Genomic DNA, 10,171 nt, shown 5'->3' with positions numbered 1-10,171 from the left:
CCAACACGGAAATCCTGATCTAATCTAATCTAAATTTAAAACCTCATATTCTACTAGCCTGTGAACTGATCCTCCGATGTGATTCCGTGTTCTTAAAGTAAATATAAGTATATATACGTAAAGCAATGCTCTAAGAGTAGCTATATAGCTATTGTTTCAACTCCTAAAACCATAAAGGAGGCATTACAGAATTGGAAAAGATATGTTGTCTCCCCCCCCCCCCCCCCCCACAATAAAAAAATAAATAGAAACATAAAAAAACATAAAATAATCATATTAATAATAACTCCACATATAAAAATCATGGTAAACAGTATATATATATATATATATATATATATATATATATATATATATATATATATATATATATATATATATATATATATATATATATATATATATATATATATATATATATATATATATATATATATATATATATATATATATATATATATATATATATATATATATATATATATATATATATATATATATATATATATATATATATATATATATATATATATATATATATATATATATATATATATATATATATATATATATATATATATATATATATATATATATATATATATATATATATATATATATATATATATATATATATATATATATATATATATATATATAAAAAACTGTACTTTGAAGGTAAACTTCTATGAAAAATCACGATTTTTTAAAATTGTTACAAATTTAATAAATAAAATATCATCAAGACATTTACAAATGTAAAAATATTAATCTTTATTTGGAAAAGGATTATCCATTTGTGGCAAATACAGCATTGCATACCCTTAGTATTTTAGCTGTTATTTTGTGGAAGTGAAAATGTTTCAGGTTTTCAAGATAAAACAAATTGGCAAAAATATTTATAATACCCGATGTTAGTGATTCACTTACCTAACATGGACACACAGTTCCCAGTCTGTGTGCATAATCTAAGCATGACAAACTTTTTTTTCCATCTCTGCACTTGATCACCAATTTGCGCTGCCTTTAAAAGCCCTTTTGACTTCATGCTAACATTTTACAGTAAGTCAAATACCATAATTTCAAATGTGCCAGGTTGTTCAAGAATACAAACCACTGTATTATAATTTGAGCAGTAATTAACTCTTTTCAATGCGTGTGTTTTCCTCCCCCCAAAGGAATACAATATAATTCTTGCTCTCTGGAAAAATGTACTTAAGGAATCTACTTGCACTTGAAAAATGTATGAAATGGTTTGAAAAGTGGGGGGATTAATTTATAAATTCTTGGTCTTTCATCACAGAGCTGGCAGTCAAATCCCCTTTGTCATTCCACTTACCCTACAAATGACCCTGATTCAACACCCCCACACACAGGCACAAACACTGGAGCTTGGTTGTTATATAAAATTGTCCCGATACAGCGCTTTATTACTCTACTTAACAGGACCCAAAATGAAACAAACAAACAAACAAAAAACCATTTACTACAAGATCTAGTCCACAGAAGTTAACTGTGTCTATGTTAGTCATTTCAACAAAAAATCTTTCATCCCAGACACTTCATAATTTCATTTTACCTGATATTTTTCAACAATTGACAGTTTAATGTAATGATAGGCGTGTCCAAAGAACAGATTGGATGCTCAGAAAATAAAATAAAAATTTGGCAACCGAATAAATACAGGCTAGAAAAGAAATAGTTCATTCAAGTAGTGTTCCCTCGCTACTTCGCGCTTCAGCTACCGCGGACTCAGGGCTTCGCAGATTTTTTTTAGGAAAAAAAAATAAAGATATTAAATTAAAATTATAAATTACATCATTTTACAAGATGTGGAAACAAAATATGCAATTAGAATTAGTAATTGCATCATTTTACAAAATTTTCAAACACAAAGAATGCCCGTATGCGCAAAGCATCACGGGGCATCATGGGCATAAACGCAAGCTGATTGGCCGGCTGAATGCTCACTGAATACTCGACTCCCCATTGGCCCATTCACCACGGAAGCCCAAGCTTCTCCCGATGCCCATTTTCAGTCCACGCTTATCTCGTGCTAGCATACAGCACGCTTCTCGCCAAGCTAAAGCTAAGCGTAAACGTTTTGTGAAGCCCTTCGTGATGCCTCCCAAACGCTCTCCATCCCTTGGTGCATCTATTGAGCCGAAGAAAAAGCGAAAGATGTTGACAATTACCGAAAAAGTGAGCATCTTGGATATGACATCTAATGAAATTACAAATCTCATCGACTGTCGCTCAGACCCACTGACAGAGGAAGACCTACAGGAAATGACCAGGTCGGCGAGTGAGGAGGAAGACGAGTATCCTGCCGACGACGAGGGTGACGAAGCTGACGAAGGTGGCCTACTTTGCATAATTAGCAGGACCTCTTCAATGCTGCCAAAGACCTCCAAAAAAAGGCCAAAGAAATGGACGATAACATGGAGAGGGCTGTCGAGTTCAGCAATTGCATCGATGACGTCATGGCTGTTTACAGGCGCATCTTCACCGACCAAAAAAAAACAACGTTCACAACTCCCCATAACAATGTTTCTTACGCGCAAAAGAACTACGGAAGATCCATCCGGACTGCTATGATGTTTTTGAATTTCTGAGTTTTCTGAATAAAAGTTTACATTTATTACATTTGCATTTTTTTACTGTATATATATATATATATATATATATATATATATATATATATATATATATATATATATATATATATATATATATATATATATATATATATATATATATATATATATATATATATATATATATATATATATATATATATATATATATATATATATATATATATATATATATATATATATATATATATATATACTGTATTTGATTTGTTTGTATGCACCAACATAACACCTGCATTCTGATGTGGAATAAAACACCTGAATGAACAGCATATTAGCCTGGTGGTGGTTTTGTGCACGTGTTATACGTTTCTCTAAGCATTTTTGAAGGGGCACCCCTACTTCGCGGAAATGCACTTTTTGCGGGTGGTCCCGGTCCCCATTAACCGCGATAACCGAGGGAACACTGTAGTTCATTCATTCATCACCCGTACAATGCATCCTTGCAAGGGTTGCGGGCAGTTGCTGGTTCCTGTCTTAGCTGACTTTGGGCCAAAGCCAGGCAATTAAAGTATTTTCTTTTAAAGGATGAACACAAGTCCTTGTATTATATTTTGCATTCAACCTATGGCAAAAGACTTCAAATATGTATATTAAATTAAGTACAAACCCTATCCAACAGTAGAGTTGTCATATTCATTTTAATATAATAGACAAGGATACAGAACATTTTAAAACATGCAGTCAGAAAAGCTGCATTAAGGAAATAGCTTCACAAGTCAAGTTCCTGTTTTTAACTTCCTCAAATTTATGTTTATTGAAGCTGTTGCAAACTCTAGGTAAAGATGGGCTTAAAGTGTGAGATGATTTAAAGTTTTGACCTGATTCAAACATGATAAACTTGTGTTAAATCAATGGAACGGTTCAATTAGTCTCAAATTAGCCTTAATCTTTCTATCCAAGGTCGCCACATCAAAGTCTTCCCATAGCTAATTCAGCTGTTTCTGCAAATCCTGAAGAGTCAAATAATTAAAAAAATCCCATAGTGTTCAGCAAATATAGCACAGGAGCGTATTATGAGGGGGAAAAAAAACAGTTTTTCCTTTAAGTAAGTGTGAGAGGAGACAAAGAAGGGAAGAGAATGTGAGAGAGAACATAATGGGAGTGAGAAAGAGAGGATACAGAATACACCATGATGCTGACATGACATTCATCGTATCCATTGCAATACTGTAACAAAGTCACCTTATAACCAGGGGGAAAAAGTAACTTTTGTCTCTAAATTTTATTTATAGGACGATTTCCCCTTGCAGAAACAGGAGTTTATTTTAATCATTGTTGTGAATGTAAATGATAAGGCAGATTTTGAGTACATTTCTACATTATGTGCCATCCAATGACGATTGTGTTTATGTAGATTTTATGTACTGTGCGATGAAATGCTATTTGCCTGAAAGCATGCTAAAGGAGAGGTGGCATTTGCAGAATTCAGGCTCATTAAGCTTTTATAAAGGAGGAGGCTGGTCCACAACATCACTTAACCAGCCCACTGAGACACTATCATTTCTAATTTAACACCTTTTCCTGTTAGCACCACTCTCATGTATGTTTCAGCTCAGTATGCCTAAAAAAAACGTCTAAACACATCAATGTGAGGTTGTTGCTGGTGTACAAGGAAACATGCATCAAAATGCTGTTAAAAAATATACATTTGTTTTCAATGGTCATGGGGAAGTGGTTATTTTGCCTAACTTTGCGGTGTAGGTTCAATTCCCACTCGGTGGAGGTGTGATTGTGAGGGCGAATAGCTGCCCGTCTCTATGTGTAGCCTACAACTGACTGGTGTCCAATTTATGATGTACAGTCTTCCCTCGATTATCGCCACTTCACTTATCGTGATTTTTTTCTGCAATTTGTCATTGATTTTTATAAAAAGTTCATAAAATGTGAAAATCCACGCTGAAACTCATAAGTGGATGTCACTCCCCTGTATTCCACTTCCTACTACGGCTCAGCACCGATAGTGGTGAACCTACCTCACATTTTTTTGATTATCGCGGCCATGTCTGGTCTACATTACCACAATATTTGAGGGGTTACTGTAGTCCGTCTTTTGCCCAAAGTCAGCCAAAAGAGGCTTCAGAAGCCTTTGACCATGATCAGGATAATATATGTTGAAAATTAATCTTTTTCAAGATAGATCCATCTTCTCCCTCTCCTTTCACCAGTGCATCCTTTCACTCTCATGCTGCTGATCCTAATGCAACAACAGACAGCTTTTTAGGGAGTGCTGGCTGCCGAGGAATCAGCTGTGACATTATTGCATCAAAAAGAAAATACCAAAATGCTCGCCTTTTTGAGGTAACAAAAAATAGAGAATTATAAAGTTGTGGGACATACAAACACATACCCTTAAACCCTTGCAGCTTGGCAGTGAGTTTTTCGTTTCAGGTATTTGAGGGTTTAGAGAAGTTAATAAAACATGGAAGGAGGAAGAGCATCATAGGAGGGGTTGGTGGCTGTGTTTTGTAAGAGTGTGGGGATGGGACAGTGATGATGAAAGCATAGCGATAAACTGCAGCCCTCCCTGGCTGCCAACTGCTGTCATAGCATCTGCATTCCAGGATGTAATTGCTTTACTCTGTCTTTTAAAAATAATCTCTTTCGAGTTCATTTCCTTCTTTCAGTCATCCTCGTTCTGCATTATTTGAAAGATGTACAACATTTTCAAGTATTGGCCTATTTACTTCTGGGATTACATTAAATACAAGTACAAGTATAATTGCACATTGCTGAATATCAAATAGTGATTATTGAGTAACTGTTTTTCTTTATCTTTTCTTTTCATCAACCTTTTTTAACATATTGAGGGACATTATGATAATTTTCCAGTTAATGCTACTACTAGGCATTAAGAGTCAAGGGGGTGCTGGAGCCTAACCCAGTTGACTTTCGGCAATAGGTGGACTATAGCCAGTCAGTCACAGCCCACATAGAGGCCAACAATTATTCGCACACACAATCAAATTAAGCGGGAATAAATTCCAGGTTTTCCCACAGCAATGTAAAGCGAGTGAACCATTACCGTGGGTTTTTATAGGTGTTCCCCATTTCCTCCTACATGCCAAAACATGCAAGATAGGCTGGGTCGAACACTTTAAATTGCCCCTAGGTATCAAAAATGGTTGTTTGTCTCTTGTGCTCTTCGATTGGCTGTCCACCAGTACAGGGTGTCCCCTGCCTTTGGCCCCAAGTCAGCTAGGATAGGCTCCAGCACCCTACGCAACTTTAATGAGGATGAAGTGGTTCAGAAATTGAATGACGGAATGTTCCCCACCAGGTAATTTTATGATTATATTGTAATTGTGTTCAAATTTATCCCACAATATTCAACCCCCAAAATATTCTCTTTTAAAAACGTTCAATTAAGTTGAGATTGATTAAAAGGAGTTTTATTTGGAATATCATGGTTGAATTTTAGAACTTTCTTTTTACACACTGAGGTAATCAGAACCAAACGTGGAATCAGTATCACCTACAAATAAGAGGAACACCAAAACGAAACAGAAAACTTCACTTAATATTCATTGATCAGACTTGTCTTGTGTTGTGAATGTGCTGTACAGTAAAGTATGCTACTTACGTTCCTAAATACTAAATGTGTCCAAGCATCTCCATCTGCACGGACACAAAGACAGCCTGCATGCAGCATGCAGAGTTGATCTGTACAGGAATCAAATCTTGGCAGAGTTACTATAAATAGCCCATTCCCTGTAATTCTCTTGGCTTTGCCTTGTTTTTCAAAATGATTCTACTTTCCTCTGAACACTGTCTTCAAACCTAGTTTTTTCTTTCCCTGTCCTCTCTTGTTCTCTCAAGAGACAGCTTAGTGCATAAGCAGCAGCAGTTTAAAGACGATAAGCACAAACTTGTTCATTGTCAGCCTGACCCAGAGCCGTTTTTCTCTCCTAACAATGCAAAACAAAACAAAAACACATCTATGTCTTTCCTCTTCTGCATGTGTTGGTAAATGAGTTTGCTATCTATCCAGATTTTTGAGACATGCATGGTCAACTATCAACTCTCTTGGTTTACTCAACAATGTGAAATTTTCCTTCAGGACAATCAAGTAGTAGTATACGCATTTCTGGCACCTCAGCTGAAGCAGATTTTCTGACAGTTTCAGCTCTGAAGAGAGACAGATGTCCCACGAAAAAGCCTGAAAGGGGCAAGAGTGGTGCCTTTATGGAGTAAATAGCTAAAACTATGTACATCGTTGTAAACTTTCAAGGGCATTTGTGTAAAGTGCTTAGTAGAAAAAATGTACACACCCACCCATTCTGGCATTAGTGGGTATTAAAGGCTTAGTTGGGGGAAGAAATATGGTCGAACACCACTTTATGCTTCAGCACCATCCTCAAGAACAGAAAGTCGAAGAGGTTTCTTTTTTTGCCTGTCATTCATTGAAACTCTGTGGATTTGCAGTATATATATATATATATATATATATATATATATATATATATATATATATATATATATATATATATATATATATATATATATATATATATATATATATATATATATATATATATATATATATATATATATATATATATATATATATATATATATATATATATATATATATATATGTATATATATGTATATATATGTATATATGTATATATGTATATATGTATATATATATATATATATATATATATATATATATATATATATATATATATATATATATATATATATATATATATATATATGTGTGTATATATGTATATATGTATATATATATATATATATATATATATATATATATATATATATATATATATATATATATATATATATATATATATATATATATATATATATATATATATATATATATATATATATATATATATATATATATATATATATATATATATATATATATATATATATATATATATATATATATATATATATATATATATATATATATATATGTATATGTATATATATATATATATATATATATATATATATATATATATATATATATAAATATATATATATATATATATATATAGAGAGAGAGAGAGAGAGAGAGAGAGAGAGAGAGAGAGAGAGAGAGAGAGAGAGAGAGAGAGAGAGAGAGAGAGAGAGAGATAGAACATTCACAGTAGAATGATTGAATTAATTCTCAATGGGTTTATTATCACCGTGAATGGTTATTTGTCTATATATCACCGGCGATCTGTTGGCAACCCTTTCAGCGTGTACCTCTCCTCTTGCCAATAGTTGGCTGAGTTTAACACCCATGTCATGATCTGGGGTACAAATGATGAATGAATAAATGAATGATAGATACAAAATTGACATAGCATAGAATAATCTTTTATAGCAAACTTGCAAAATAGCCATAACTAATAAGCGATTTGATCGATAAGAGATTGATTGTTTAATAAGGTGAAAAAGACGCTGACTGCAGTAGTTATTGCTGCACCAGTATAGGATTGATGGAGGCTGATAAACACTTCATGGCAAAGTTCCAATTTTTGATTCAAAGCCTTTTTGACTTTAGCCACATTTAAAGGCAATCAATGCTCATCATTTTGTTGGAGCTGACCAAGTGTGATGGGATTATTGAAATTCCTTTCTTTTTCACCTTGTACCTGGAGTTGAACTCTTCTACTTTTTCTCTTCCACTCTTCTCTCTGCTGCAAACAACATATGTGCCAAATTTACAATTATTTGATGAAGGAAGAATTTAACAAAATGTAATGTAAATTATATTTTCAATATATCTTCAAATAGGTCAAAGGTTGTTTATTCCTGCAGTAATAGTCACATTTGCTAATTCACTCAGGCCAGTTATGCTTGGGAAAATGTACGAGGACTCTTTACGTGAACGCTTAAAGCAAGGGTAGCAGACTCGGTTGGTTCTTGGGTCACTTTAACGTCAACTTGGTTTCACATAGGCCGGACCATTTTAGATATAATATTTAGATTCTTTTTTAATAAATGGATTAAAAGAAGTGGATTAAAAGACCTGAATATTCAGTTTTTATAGATCTAAAACAATGTTTATTTTAGCTCTTTTTAAATATATTTTTAGATTTTACAAAATGATTTTTAAACTAAAAACACAGAAAAAAATGATTCAAAAATTACAGTTATCAGTATCAAAGGGGGAAAATCAGGAAATTTAATTTACATCTATACTCTTCATTTTAATTTGATCCTAAAACAGAAAGTCGGCTCTCATGATTTACTTTCCCGGGCCACACAAAATGATGCGGCGGGCCAGATTTGGCTCCCGGGCCGCCACTTGGACACATTTGGCTTAACGTAAATACATAATGTGAAACTTACAAACAATCCTAGCCTCTCACAAATACTAGGAGAGTTCATATTTATTGAGAAGGCTTCTATTGATTCATTTCCAACACCTGCCTTTACAAATGGATATTTGGTCAAATCGATTTATCATCTTCACTGTAATTTTTACCATGGGTGATATGTTATTAATGTCTTTTATTTTACTATATGTAAAATAGAGATTTGAGCATCTTTGTGTGCCCAGTTAAACTGCTGCATAAATTTTGCAAGAATGAACAGGTAGATAAATTTGTGGGAAAAATAATTACATGTGCTTAGTCTACTCCAAGCTAGCTCACTGGGAAAATTAAGTATTGATTGAAGAATTTCATTATAAGTCTCACAACTACTCGTCTATATGTTTTTATAGTTCTAAATAGGCCTACCAATCACATTGAAGTATGCTGACTTTGAATTGTTCACTATAAGATGAATGGGATTGTCCAGGAAATCTTATTTGTTTTATAAGGCAAGCAATGCACTTCTGTTTATATGCACTGCTCACATTGCAATCAGCAAAATAAAAAAAAAATTGAAACCTTCATTCGTGTGCAAGGGGTGCTTGATTCTATCCCAGCAGACTTGGGGCACCAGGCAGGGGAACATCCTAAATTGGTGGCCAGCCAACCGCACTGCACAAGGAGACAAAGGACAACCATTCCAACTCACACTTATACCAAAGTGCAATTTAGAGTGCTCAACCAGCCTATCCTGCATGTTTTTGGAAGCTGGGAGGAAATGGAGTACCAGGAGAAAAACCCACGCAAGCTCTATAAAGTGAAAATCACCTGGAATCGAACCTTTGTCCCTACAAAAGTGAGATAAATATTCTAACCACTCATCCACCCAATTAAAACATAAGCCATCAATAAAAAAATCAAAATAAATAGACAATACATCATATTAAAATCACAACAACACAGTTAAAAACAATTAAAATTAAACAACACCGTACATGTTTGCATTTTTAAACAGTACGGACAGTTAGGTATATGCTGTAGTAAACAATGATGGTTTTAGCCATGATATAGAGGACATATACTTTTAAGCACACCTCAAATAGAGAGGTAATTTATTCAACAGATGAGGGTCACTGACACTGAATGCTATGCTTTGTTTTTTTTTAACCAGAAAAGAAGCCACTTTCAGATGATATAAGGTGTGCGGATGGTTCAGATGGAACATGC

Source organism: Stigmatopora nigra, chromosome 2 (genome assembly GCF_051989575.1).
Source record: "Stigmatopora nigra isolate UIUO_SnigA chromosome 2, RoL_Snig_1.1, whole genome shotgun sequence".
In the NCBI taxonomy this organism is placed as follows: domain Eukaryota; kingdom Metazoa; phylum Chordata; class Actinopteri; order Syngnathiformes; family Syngnathidae; genus Stigmatopora; species Stigmatopora nigra.
Note: the sequence above shows the minus strand (reverse complement) of the source record.